The sequence below is a fragment of the Drosophila guanche genome, unplaced genomic scaffold (assembly GCF_900245975.1).
Source record: "Drosophila guanche unplaced genomic scaffold, DGUA_6, whole genome shotgun sequence".
NCBI classification, from domain to species: Eukaryota; Metazoa; Arthropoda; class Insecta; order Diptera; family Drosophilidae; genus Drosophila; species Drosophila guanche.
The window spans coordinates 3,416,927-3,431,200 of NW_022995751.1; the positions used below are offsets into that span (position 1 = coordinate 3,416,927).

General features: G+C 43.5%; 1 protein-coding gene across 2 annotated transcripts in view; it reads left to right on the plus strand.

Annotated features, from left to right (window-relative positions):
* Nucleotides 1–14,274, plus strand: part of LOC117587338 — a 73,596-nt gene that overhangs the window by 20,320 nt on the left and 39,002 nt on the right. For both annotated transcript variants that reach the window (XM_034277977.1, XM_034277976.1), the window contains exon 2: nt 12,939–12,960. The gene's annotated coding sequence lies outside the window, so the exon portion shown is untranslated. The remainder of the gene's footprint in view (nt 1–12,938; nt 12,961–14,274) is intronic.

Below are 14,274 nucleotides of genomic sequence, written 5' to 3' on the forward strand. Positions count from 1 at the left end.
CTATGAAATATAATTAAAAATCAATGTTTAAATGCTCCACAAAAATGTCATTGCCAAAAGCTGAAAACTTGAAGTTCTATGCAGAAAATTGCATTTGAGAAGTCAGCAAGAAATTTCCTCCGTCAACTTGGGTACAACTTTTCATTTATTAATCGGAGAAAATAAAGCAACAAGAGAATGGAGGGGTGTGGAGCGAAGAGAATGCAGTTAAAAGGGGTGGGGCAGTGGCTCTAGAAAGAGAGTGGACTGGACGGAGGGTCAGTGTAGAAAGGGTAGAGGCGGCGGGGGTGTACGGAGCGGTGCAATCAACTCGGAGACACAGACACAGCGCAAACAAAATGCAAAATGCTAAAAGTGAAGCTAAAACTGCATAGCAACCAGAGCTAAAGGATTAGAATAAGAGTAACGACTAGGAGATGCGCTGTATTTTGTAAAGTGTAAAAAATATGGGTAATTGGTAGAGGGAATGATGTGTACAGAGAGATGTGTACTCTAAACTAGATTTGTTCTAAAGGACAACGTATTTCCCTTAATCCAAAACGTTTACAAACGAACTGCAATCCGTGCATGCCCCTTCTTCCCCGCTTTCATTGCAGCGTATCCACACAACAACTCAAACAAACATCCTCTCATTGCAGTTTGCAGTCAAAGTTGACTCTTTTACGCATTTTTAAGCGCTCTCCACCGCCGCCTCCTCTTCGCCTCGGCATCGCTCCCACACTCGTAATGCACACACACATACACACACACACCCTGCTGCTGGCTGCCTGCTGCCTGTCTCTGTGTTTTGTGTACGAGTATAGTGTGGGAAAAGTAGGCGTGGCCATTGGGCATTAAACGGTATATTTTCAACTTTAGCTCAAGCTTTTTGCTTGCTTTTGCCTTTGTTGTTGGAACTACGGACCGTGGATCGTCTGCTGTCGGAGGGGTGGGTTGCGGGGGGTTATTCGTTGATTTCATTTGGTTTTACTTCTCTGCTTTTTCTCTTTTTTTCTTTTTTTGTGTTGTTTGCAATTAATTGAGGAACGACGACTAAAAATAAGAGATTGTGAGAACAAGAGTGGTGTGCAGGGAGTGGAGGTAGAGACACAAAACAAACAGAGACGTCATGTGAACTGTCTGGCAAGGGACACAGAACACACACACACACACACATGGAACACACTCTCTTTGTGTGCAGCATATCCTGTGAGAGCGAGGCAAGCAGCTTGTCCATTAATGGGACTCCAACTCCTCCTCCTCGACTCCCCTAATCAACTCAACTAAGTTCCGACAGAGGGATACACAGATATATAGACAGTCATGCACCCCGCCCCATGCCCTCCATTTGCCAGCAACTTCATCATTAGGCTGCCGCCGCTGGCAAATTGATTCATTAGTCAAAGTGACTTTTATTTCAAGTAAAAAGACACAGAGAGAGTGCCTCTATCCGTGCATTCCTTTCGTTTTTGCATGCACTCCACTTTCAGCACTCATTTATTTATCAAAATTGCATTTGATTTCTCAATTAAATATTCTATTTATTGCTTATTAAAACCACTTTGGATCTGACTCTGTAACTTTGTGGCTCTGTGACTAAGTAGGGTGACTCTTTGGCGCCCATTAAATGCTAACACACAAATGCTAAAACACGCCCCAGTCTTTCAGTCACAACCGTGCCAACCGGTTTCTAGCCAATGGCTCTGGGGAGGGACTGCTGGGACTAGGCCTGGGACTGCGACTGGTCTCCAACAGTTATCAATAAATGAGCCGCCGCTTGCCGTTTTTGATTGTGTCACATTTTGTGTGTGTTTATGGGCAACAGAATCTATTTTTATTACCAAATTAATGCGGTATTAGATCGCTGGCAAATCAACAGGCGGTCTCTGGTCTCTGGCCAAAAACATGTTATCCCTTTAACGGCCACAAGCCAGCGGCGCGGCGCGGTTCGGCTCGGCTATCTTGAGTCTCCCACGCATTGCTCCATCATTGGCTAACAACCATTTGGTTTCGTTTTAGTTTGAATATCCATGGGAATAACGGCCTACGCAATGGCAACATAGAAAGAGAGAGAGAGAGATACAATGCCATTTTTGGATCTAGAGAGTTGCGTGTGATGAACTGATGAAGAGATTTCCCATTTTTCTATGGTCGCACAAAAGTTAATTAGAGAGCGACAGAAGCGGCACTTAATGAAAAGTTTCTCTCTGGGGAACACATCAGATATGCATGCAGGACTCCATTTAAAGAGCTACTGTTTTGGACCTATAGAAAGAAACATTTAAAGATCTATAACATTCCAATGAGGGAGAAGAATCCGCCTGCCAAAAAGCTGCAGCTGCTGCTGCTGTCCAGACTTTTACTTTCCATTCGAGGAGGAGCGGCAGCAGCAGCAGCAGCAGAGCAGAGCAGAGCAGTATGCCAAAAAGTCATTTCAGAGATCAGCAACTGTACAATATCTGCTATATGTAATCTATATATAGTGACAGCCGCAGGGGAGTGTCACCTTTTGCGGTCTTGATCGTATCCTCAACCCCTCTTTACTCCTCCCTCTTTCGCCTCCCGGTCTACCACATTCAGCGTCCGCTGTCAGGCGTAATTTTATACGATCAGCTTTCGATTTGCCTGAAGCCTGAGGTTAAAAATTAACATGACCAAAAGCCGGCGATAAGTTGAGATTGGGGATTGGGCTTCGAGGCTTTTGGCTGTTGGCTGTTGGCTGTTGGCTCTTGGCTTTTGGGGCAGCAGCAGCGGCAACTCGAATGTAATTTTTGTGGCTACAAAGAAGCGGACAGAAAACAGAGAGACAGAGGAGTGTAGCGAAGAGGGGGGTGTTTGGCCTTTCGGGTTGAGGTGCTGCTGCAATTGATACTATGGCCAAAGGGACGACGGACGAGCGATGCGAACGCTGAAGCGGATTCGTATTCGATTGTCAAAGCCAATTGTCTGGCGTGGCGGGAGGGGAGGGCATTGGCCGTGTAACATGGCTTTGGCTTTAGATTAAGCTTTAGCTTTGGCTTTGGGTATGGGTGTGCGTGCGTGTGTGCGTGGAGTGTCTGTGTGTGGCAGTTGCCTGCCTTGCGGTTGTCAGGCATATCCTCATCGGTCTCCCCCTCTTCACTCTCTGCAGTGTGCACCTCTTCTTATCCTCTTTGAGTCCCGCGCTGCCTGCTGCGACGAGCTGTCTTTTCACCTTTCCCCCTCTTCGGGCTTTCGCCTTTATGCGATATGAATTACACAAGTTTCCTGGCACTTTTGTGTGCGAGCGTTTTATGGCCGTTTTCCTCTTTATTATGACTGCAGCTGTGTGTGAGCGATCTCTGTGCGTCAGTGCTGCCTTTATGCCTGTGTGTGTGTGTGTGTGTGTTTGTGTGTGTGCTGCCTTATAATATAATAATTAAATGAATTGCCAAAGTGTGTCCGCAACAGACGTGCGTCGTTCGTCAGGGTCCCCTGTAGCAACAGCCACCAGAACGCAAGTTTAGGGATGGGAGTCGGTTTTTTGCATATGGGAGAGAGAAAATTAATATATGTGTCTGGTTGAAACGTTTTAAAAGGAACACTTTAAAGTCCGATTTCAAAGAGCTTTTCAAAGGAATCTCAGAATTAGAGATTCAATAATCGATCTTCAGCTTTTTTCTATTGAAGCAGCCCTGAAATGTGTATTTGTGCGATTAGCGAATTTAAAGGGTATTAAAGTTGTCGTTTCAGTCTAGAAAAATTATGGCAATAAGGAATTGAATACAAAAACAGAATGCACGCAGTGACTTAAGATTCCGTTATTTATTTATTAGGTCTTTAATAATGTGTCGCACTGTGGGAACATTTCATAAAAATCCTCCTAACCTTTTACAACGAATCTAGTGATAAACAAACCCCAAGAGAAAAAGCTTCCTTGTATTGCTGGGAGAGCAATTGAAATGAAGCATGAACGGAATTACGGACTCAGAGATATGTAAAGAGGGAGAGCAGGCAATTTCTAGAGGTGTGCGAGCTGCAAAGCTGTCAAGAGAGAGGTGAGATATTAGCACACTTCCTTTGCTAATAGAACAAAACTCACGATCAGCGCACGTGTCACGCTATCCTCGCTATCGCTCGTCCGTTAATCCATGAGCAGTGTGAATATTATTTTCGTTGAACTTTTGGAAAGAGCCAGCAGGACACCAAGAGCCAGCAGGCCGAAGTTCCTTTCTGTGGCTGGCTGTCGAAAAAGGGTTTATATATTATTTCTCTCCTGCCTTTATTTGTTTTTTTTCTCTCTCCTCTCCTCTTTTCCTTTCTGTTCTTTTGCACTCGAGGTGTCAATTTCAACGCCCTTCTTTTGTTTGCCAGTAAAACGAATATACAAACGAGTATAAGTATTCATATGAGTATATGGATATTATATACATCATTATGTGCATACATATGTACGGCGTATGAATATTACCCTTGTTTTTAATTTCTGCCAAATTATGCAAAATGTTTTCGCTTGCCCTACCATCATCATCATCATCATCATCGTCATCAAGGGGTTAACAAATGAACTTCTCTCCCTCGCTCATACACTGCAAGAAATTACATGCTTCACATACAATATCTATAAATAAAGGCTGCTGCCACACCCACACACACACGCACTGGGAAGGCGGCGAGAAAAACGCCCACTAAATGTTGAGCAAATTCCAGAAATTAAAAGATTGTCGTACAGCATATTCCATGGACTTTATGGTGTTGTAGTGCGTTGAGTGTCGTGTGTAGTGCAGTGTAATCTTTATAGCAGGGGGGCTGTACTGTGGGGCGTTGCAATATCAGCACCTCATCCTTCCACATGTGTCGCACGTCTCGCGTCTACTCCTTTTGCATACAATTTTATTTGGCTTTTCCCCCTAGTATTTTGTTCGTTTTGCTTCGTTTTTTGGGTGTGGACTTCTTGGGAGTGGGCCGCCGGATTGAGAGGCTGCTGGTAGAGGCGTGGCCTCTGTTGCATTTGCATCATGTGTTCCATTCCATGCAACTGACAACTCAATAAAATGTCGCTATTTTAATTTTGCCTTGATGTCGTCACGCGGATGTGACATGAAGCTGCCCCCAGCTCCTGGCCCACAAAGCTGATTCAGTTGCAGCTGCAGCACGAGAAACAGCAGCAGCAGATGATGATGTGTATATTGCCATCAAGCATTTATATCTTTTATGGCTTTGATACCAAGAAAATGCAACAGAGTTGAAAGGGAGATTGGGGCAAGACTTCAAGTCTTTTCATTCAAGGGAAGTCTGAGAAAGTTATGGCAAAGAGGGACAGCGGCCATAAGGCCCAAGCTAAAGTTGGCTAAAAGTTAAGAAAACTAAAGTTTAAGCTTCTTTGTTGGCATGTAAAGGGAATTTGATAAGCCTTAAACCTTAAAGGGATAACATAGAACAATTTTCGCCACGAATTTACAGCTTGGATACATCGAAAAACTACTTTAGGGTCGAAAAACTTAGCGTGTTAAGTAAATATTTGAGTTACTGAAAGAATTACTTGGAGAATGTCCAATCAAAGTCGTGTTCTTTAATGGAAAACATCAAATACATCTGTGGAGCACTCTGAAACACCTTCAGCCCAGGAAGCACGCCAGAGGTAACATTCTCTTGGCAACATTTTCTTGGTTATCTATCTATACATTAGAATCTAACAAAAATCTTATATAAATATAACATGACATGAAACTAATATTAAATGCATTTGCTGCTGCATTTCTCAACATTAACGCTGAGATCAGGTGTACATATAATCAGATTCCAACGATTCCTCTCAGACTTTGTCTAATGCATTCTTATTAAATTTGCCGCTTAAGTTTCGCATTAATTTTAATTACACCACATATACAGTGTATAATCGCCAGAAGGAGGGGCAACAACTATTGTTGCTGCCTCATCAATTGCGAGTGGCCAGCGGAAACGGCAACAGCAACAGCAACAACAACAACAACAACAACAACATCCATCGCACAGCCACGAGAGGAACGTGCAACGTGAAGTGGAACTTGAATCGAAGCAAGTGAAGCATTTCGTTCGTGGATTTAATGCTCTGGGGCTGTGGGGTTTTGGTTTTGGTTTTGGCAATTGAGCGCGAATTTCGTTGCTCATTCATTTGACTCTTTCCTTTGGCCTGCTTTGGCTGGGCAAGCTCTCTGGCTTTCTGTGTTTTACTCAATATTAATGAAGTCATTAAGACGACATCTTCGTTCGAGATCGCGGCGCGTAATGCGAGCGAATTATTAACAACGTTTCCGCCGTCCCGTCGCACGAAAACAAGGTCTCAACCGCCAGCTATAGCTACAGCTACATCTTCAGCCTCAGTTGCAGCCTGAGATACAACTCCATCTTCCGTCCCTCCTGCTACATCTTTAGTCGCTGCTCCAGCTCCAAACTTCCAGATCAAGTGGCGTGTCCCGTGTAGTCGTCCCGCCGCCAACGGCATCAATAAACAACAAGAGCAGCAGCGACGGCGGCGGCGGTAAAAATTAATACACGAGCAGCAGTACTCCTCGAAAAAGAGTCAAGGAATGAATATACTCGTACAAGGGGCCTTTCATAAATTTGCATGTCGCTGTCACACAGCCCCCGGGGGTGTGGGGCGGTCGAAGGGGGCAGGTTATGAGGGGGCGTGACAACAAGTCAATTCGGGCTCTCAGTTGTAGGCACCCAAAAATGTGGCACAGAAATCTTTTTTCGGCAAACTGAGGAAATATCTTTAACTGGAAAGACAAGACAGCAGGCAGCAGAGAATATACGAAGTATGGGATACTCTATAAGGGATCAGAGTGGAGCCTTGATGGATTTATGGATTTTGGAATTAAGTAATTTTTTAAGTTTTAATTATTTTTGCAACATTAAATTGATCGAAAATGCAAATAAATCATTGAAGAAACATTGAGGAAAGTCTTTGACTGATTTTATTTTCTTATATAAAAATATTAAAAATCGTCTCACATACAAATTGAATTTCTCTTAATATTAAAATACTATTTTTAAGTTAATGTCTTGTAGAATTAAATGGCCAACTCTGTTTAAAAAGTCATACAACTCTTCACCCTTCACTGATATTAAGAAAGGGTATTCCCTACATTAAAAGTAAACACCGAAAATATGTAAAATAACAAAAAAAAAAAAAACGAATACAAAAATCGGTGTAGTATAAAAGGAACTGCTAAAACAGCGCAAAAAAATTGTTGAACGCATTAGAAGATTGATGCTGGCGGCTGTTTGCACAGACGATGAGAAGGCGGGTGTTGGTCGGGGTCTCTCCCCTCGGACCTGCACGTGGACCTCCTGGTTTTTTCCCTTTCCCCATTCCATAAAAGTGATTGCAATTCCTTCGGTGTTTTATTTTTTCTTCTCGTTCTTTTTTTGTGCATGTTTTGTGTTTACTTTTGTGCAGGCAGAGCTGATTTACTCTTTTTTGGAGGGTGTCTGTCGTCAGATAAAAAAAAACCTACGAAAAATCAAGGAAGAAGTAAAGAAACAGCAGCCAAAGACGTATTCAAAATGTTTTTAAGGAGATTTTTGTTGATTTTGGTAGGTAAGGAAACAAAAAAAAATAAACTGGGTTAATAAGATCGCTGGAGGAGCCGACGCCTCCTCGCTACGACCGCTTTGTGTTCTCTTTTTTTTTCATTTAAGCAACGTTTAATAAATAGCTGCTTTTAGTCCCCAGGAAAAGCGCCTCATTTATTATGCATCAAAGATAAACCTTAACTGAGATTAATGTCTCACTTCAGATGCAAAGACAGAGGCGATAGATAGATAGATAGATAGATGCATAGAGAGTCAGTCCATGGCTTCTGTTTGGAGACCCAATCATCACACCAGCACGAGAGCGGAGAAGGAGAGAAGTTGGTGGGAGGGATGGAAGGGTGGGGTAATGGGATATCGAGAGTCATGCACAAAGAGATTATGCATCCGAAATGCATGGCAATTATGTCTCTTATTATCCAGGGTATCGGTGTATCAGACAAAATCCAATTACCACAAGTTGTTCTTCGGTTATTGGCGAACGGGAGGGGGCTAGGGGGTATTGCCTTTCTGAGCGCTGCAGCTGCTAACAAAAAAATAAAAAGGCTTTTGCAACACGCAAACTGCCAGCCAGTGTCTGTGTTGATGTTGTGTTAACCTTGGCTGTGTCTTTTTGCTCTCTCTTTTTATTAATTCTTGCTAATTTGAATTAATTTTGTTGTCAACACGTAGTCATATAAGGATGTGAACAGTTAACCAGTTAGCAGGCAATCTTACAGTGTAATTGAGAGGATCCCCGAAGAGCAAGTGTCTTTTAATGGTCTATAGAAGTAGCTGCTGGGAGGTTCATGTAATCATGGGAAGCCTTAATCCATGGGAGTGCTTGAGAGAATGGTTTTTGAGGCGCAAAATGAAGCAGGTGCACAAATAAATGGGAGATAATCCCTAAAAGGTGGATAACCTTGAGCAAAGTTAAACTTTCAGTGAATTTGCATACTTTTTTGGTCATTTTTGTCTTTTGCCTTTTATTTCCATTTCCGTTAACCATTTTCCCTGCTTGCAAGTACCCAAAATAATCACCTTTATCACATAATTTCTCAGCCACTTTTCATCATTGTCATCCTATTAGTCACTCCCGAAAATCGAACCCACATTATGCTGTCGGCTGTCCATAGATCTGATCCATCAGCGAATGCCAAATACAGATACTTGGGCTGGCATCGCAGATTGCAACAAGCTCTCGTTGCCTTTTCGGTGTGGCCTTAAGTATAGACTAGAGAGACTCCTATAAATCAGAGGCATATTTCTCAACACCCCAACACTTTTACGCGCCAAGCCGCTCATTAAAAACCATTAAGGAAAAAATTCAGAGCCAGCGAAAAATTATGGCGTAAATGATACCCTCTACCTAGAGCTCTGGCTGCCGCTGCCGCTGCCGACCCCCACCTGCCCTCGCTTGGGATGCCGGTGCCTCCGGCTCTATGACACGCTCTGAGGCACTCTAAGCCGCGGCTTAAGCTCGGTTTCTGTGTCATTTTCTTGTCTACAGCTCGGTTTTAAGCGTCAAATAAATTTGCGTCTACAACAAAATGCGAAAAATAAAAACAAGAAAAACGAAAACTGGACGGAAAAACTAAAAGGAAAAGAAGCACTTTGTGCTGTGTGTGTGTGTGTGTGTGTGTGTAGACGGTTTCGTTGCCTTGTTGTTCTTTTTGGGGGAACGAACATTTGCAACAATTTGTTATTGGCCATTTAAACCGTTTGTTGTTGGCCCTGTTTGTTGCTTTCAGCGGCGCACTGCGAAATCTGTTGAGTGTTAATGACATTTTTATGTTTTAACGCTTGAAAAACTCTGCGGTTGAGTCCATTTTTGGTAGTATGCCCCTTGGGGCGGCGAGCTGCTGGTAGCACTATGTGGCACCTGGTAATGCTCTATTTTTTGGTGTTGGAAGTATACCCTATACGTGTACTTCATGAGGATTTATTGGGATATAGCAGAAAGTGTCCGAAAGCAGATTTTTATATTTTGGAATTATTTGTAAGACGCGGAGCCGCTCTGAGTCAATTATGGATTCAATTTGCATCTACCAATCCATCCAAAAATATGGAAAACATTTCTGAGATGATTTTTCACAAAGTTCCCTATCTACAGGATATATTCTAGTCGCAATTTTCACTGCACACCCATTACCTGTTCTCCTTTTTAGACAGCAGGGGCGTTTTGTGGCTAACATTTGAAAATGCGGTTTGCTCATCCATTCTGCTGCGGTTGCTTCGCCGCTTAATGGTGGATTGTTGTTTGGAGTACCATTTTCCATGGCCTGTTCCATGCCACCTGGGAGAAATGACAGGTGACTTTGGCAGCAGACAAGCAGCAGAGCACGGATAAATGTTCCACGAGAAGTACAAGGAAAATCCAAATGGTAGTAAATGGTGAAAAGTGTAAAGCAATAAATGTACAAAATATTTATTGAAAGTTCAAGTGCTGAAAGGTTAACCAATCAATGGCAATGGTAAAGCATTTATTCGATTCTCATAAGAGCAGCAGCCAGAGAGACTCTATAGCTTTTATTCGCCCCTTCTCTACGCCTCTACAAAATCCAATTTCAATTCAGTTTTGGCCTCAACTTTTGTGTCAACATTAATTAAATTTCCCTGCGCGAATTTGCAAAAGTTTTTGAACAGCTAATTGGATTTTGGCTTTGCTGGCAACAGCAGCAAGCAGCAGCAGCAGCAGCAGTCGCAGCGGCAACGCAAAAATAAAAACAAAAATTCGCGTGCAGCCGCAGTCGCGCGACTAATAACAGCCAAAGCCAAAGCCAAAGTCGCGTCAATCGGTGGCCGGGGCAGCCACAACAAGAACAGCAACAACAAAAACCAGTCGTAGTCGTCGTCGTTGCCTGCTGCTGCAAGTTTCCTTCCTGCCACGACTGCCGACTTGCCGCTTGGTTCCTGCTTCCTGCCGCCTGCCGCCTGCCTCCTCACTCCTCGAGGAAGTTTTTCAAGCATAAAAAGAAGGAAATTCTCCTATTAAATATACGAAGTATTTTCTGTTGTTTCAAGCTTCAGTGATGCCTGAAATTTTGGGCCAAAAACAATACCAATTCCATGGCCAAAAAATGCAAAACAAAAAAAATAGCAGGTGGTCTTCGGCTTTGACTTTGACTGTGTCGTGGCTTTGGCTTTTGGCGGGTGGCAAGTGCAACGGACTCGATCGTGGGTCCATGTACTGCAGCTAGTTCTGCTCCTAATCCTCCCATTTCCCTGGCAACTTCCTTCCTTCGGTGGCACTTCCTTTAGCAAAAGAAAACAATGGCCGAAAAATAAAAAAAAACTAATAACACTTTAGAGCCAGCGACTTGCACTCTAAGGCTGGATGGTTGCCGGGGTCTAAGCCAAGTCTTAATTATGGCTGGAACAACTTTTTGTTTTGGTTCGCAGCTAAAACGCTTCCTGCGAGCAGCAAAGACAAAAAGCTGCCAGCTACTGAACTCCATAGATGCACTCCACAGAGGAGCTGCAACGTTGCACTCTCCTGCTGATGCTGCTGCTGCTGCTGCTGCATGTCGTTGCTACATTTCAACAAAAGATGCAGCAGCAGAAGCCGGCACCACATCTCCATGCACCACCTCCTCCACATGCACCACTTGCCGCTTGTTTTGGCGGTTGCTTTTATTTTTTTTCGTGTGCGTTTTTTTTTTCGTTTCGCAGACTTCAGTCAATGCACTCTCTATGACGTCGTCGTCTGACTGCACAAAATGAAAAAGTTTTCGCACAAAAAAAAAGTAATGAAATCCAAGGCCCAAAAGGAAAAACTTGAAACAAAAAATGCATGCAGAAATGCTCTAGAGCGGGAGGCTACAGGCTACCAGATACCCTACAGAAATGTTTACATTTGAGAGGCGAGAATTGTACTGCCTGAAATAGTTCAAGAGCAATCCGAAACCCCAATGCTGAATAATGCGCTTTATTGCTGTGAGAAAGGCGAAAGGTGCAAGAGGCGCTATTTCAGGCAGTCCCTTAAAATCCATAAAAATATTATCCCTACCCATAAGCACATTCCATACAACTCCTTCGCTTTTCATAGTTTTACAGGGCATCAAGAACAGCAATTCCAACAACCAACAAAACAACACAACACACATAAAAAAGCAGTTAAAAAAAAAAAACAAAACACTCGTTGCATTTTTTTGCAAACAAAAAAAAACGAAGTAGAAAAAAAAGAATAAAAAAAAGCAAGAATGATTATTAACGCCTGTTGGGTATGCCACAGGACGATGTCTGCCACCGACTGCAGCTTCAACTCTGATTCCTACCTCTGGCTCCCGATTCTACCCCTTTGCTACTGTGACTCTGGTTTCCCTCTTCAGGCTGCTGGCGGCAGTGGGCGGGAAGGGGGGCTACTGTACAAACAGTTTTCGTCATGTTTTTCTTGGTGTTTTTTTTTTTGGTGCATTCGCCTGCAGCCGCCTATGGATGCAAAATGCAGCAAAAGGCAGCAGCAGCAGCAGCAACAACATGTCACAGGAGGCAGAAGGAGTTGGGAAGGCAGGAGGATGAGGCTAAAGCTAGTGGATGGAGGAGTCGGGAGTAGGCTGGAAGCCAAAGTCATGACTGGCATAGCAGATCCCCCCACTCATTAGGGCTCCACCTCTCCCCCGAGTGTCTGCCCCGTATCCTGCCAGAGGGTGAGGGGGGGGCAGTGGCAGGTTGCATGCTGCATCCTGGGCACCAGGTTTTTGCGTCTCAGGCAGTTGCAAATTACGCTCTCAGACTCAATTGTCTTGAGCCTTTGGGGAGACTTGATGCAGCAGCAGCAGCCGCCTCCAGGAGCAGCGGCAGAATGGGGACCCGAAACGACACCAACAATGGACTGCATTTTAAACGCAGGTCTTAGCCATGGTCTAGAGTCTAGACAGACAGAGAGAGACGGGCCAACCAGACTGGGCTTCCAGACTGTGGCATGTCCCTAGGGGTGTAGAAGGAGAGGAGCGGAGAGGAGGCGTGGCAGTAGGTGGCAGAAAAGCGTCGCGTCATCGTCGCGTCTGGCACTTGAAATTTTTGTATATGTTCATTAGAACGATTCTGTTGGTGCGAAAGGAGAAGGATGAAGGATGGGAGAGGATGCTTCAATGCCCTGAAGTAGGCAACACTTTTCTGGCAGGCAGGCAGTCAGGCAGTCAGGCATTGCACTTCTTTTGACGCATGCCACAAACGATGTTATTACAGGCGGAACGTACTGGTACAGTTGTGCGTGAAAAACGCATGTGAAAAAAATAATTTGAGTTGAAAATTCGATGAAAAATGCCTCTTAAAACTACAGCAGCCAAAGCACTTTACTGCTAAGCCACACTGTGAGAGAGTACTTGATCTTAAGCATAATTTAACCTTTCATTAAAAAATTTAAAACCTAAAATCAATTTATTCAATTTTTAATTCAACTAAATCTTATTTATTTATTTATTTTCTTTATTTTTTTTCAGAACCTGTCCATGGATTTATGAGGTACGTACATCAAACAGTCGTCACCATATGTATTCGTCTAGGTAGTATTTAAATCTGTTCATGGGGCACAACAAAAGCCGCTTACGATTACGTTTAATGTGCGGGGCAAGCCCAAAAACTCGACGAAAAATTCAACCTGCATGCAACAACAAAAAATGTACTATAAAAAAGCTAACAAAAAACGGAAAAAAACGAGAAATAAAAAAATTATAAACGAATCTATTATGACAAGTGCGTGGGGGCTCTGGCAGTGTGCTGAAGTATTTTTACGGAACAAAAGCCCTGTGTGGCGGTGGCGATGGCAGTGGCAGTGGCAGCATACGGGGGCTGTTTGCTGTCGAAAATGAATGTTGAACGGTGAATGGGGATGGGGCACCCATCATCATGTCAAACGGCAGCGGACAAGAAAGCCCAAACGATCAAATTAATAAACGCCACACAAAAGATGCTGAAGAGATCTACAGGTAGATGTAGATGTATCTGTGGCCCCATGCCACGCCCCAAAAACAAAACAACAAGCTGGAGCCGGAGCTCCTATGATTGACAACTATGTTGAAATATCAAATTATAAGCCCAAAATTCACATCAAAAGAAGCTAAGAGGCTTTCAAATTTTGGTAATTGCCTGATCTATTAGGTCCCACTGATGGGTGTGGAGTATGGAGTGTGTTTGGACCCTTTAAGAAATAAGATCTTTAGAGATCTTAAGACCCAGATTGAAGGTCAATGACAACACAAACACACACACTCGAGCCATAATTGATTATTAAATATAGTTTGAAGCGAGAATTTTCATTAAGAAAACATGTTCTTGAATTTCATGCCTCGAAAGAATTTTAATTGCCACAAGTGGCAGCGGCAGTGGCAGCCTTGGCATCGCTTCATTGCCGAACTAGAAAATAAAAGTGACTGAGATCCGTAGAGCTGAGAAAACAGCATTCGACATTCACATGCTGCATGCTACATGCTGCATGCTGCATGCTGCTCGGTTATGGCCATATGAAAGTGCCACATAATTCTCTTTCTACTGCTGCATGCCTCGAGCCAAAACCATTTTCACACCACACCAAACATCCGTGTGGCACTCAACTTTAGAGCTTCTTTAGGCTGCTGCTCCTCAGAGTTACTTTTGTGGTGCAAGCATCTCTCTCTCCTCCCCCATTTTTGATGGCAACGAAAATGGAAATCCAATCAATGCCCACTGCAATATTCAATGCGGTTAATGTTTTTTTTTTTTTGTAATACTCTTCCAGCAGGTATTAGCCTACCGATTAGCAGTTGGAAAAATATAGAAAAAGACTTGAGGCGGCAGCAG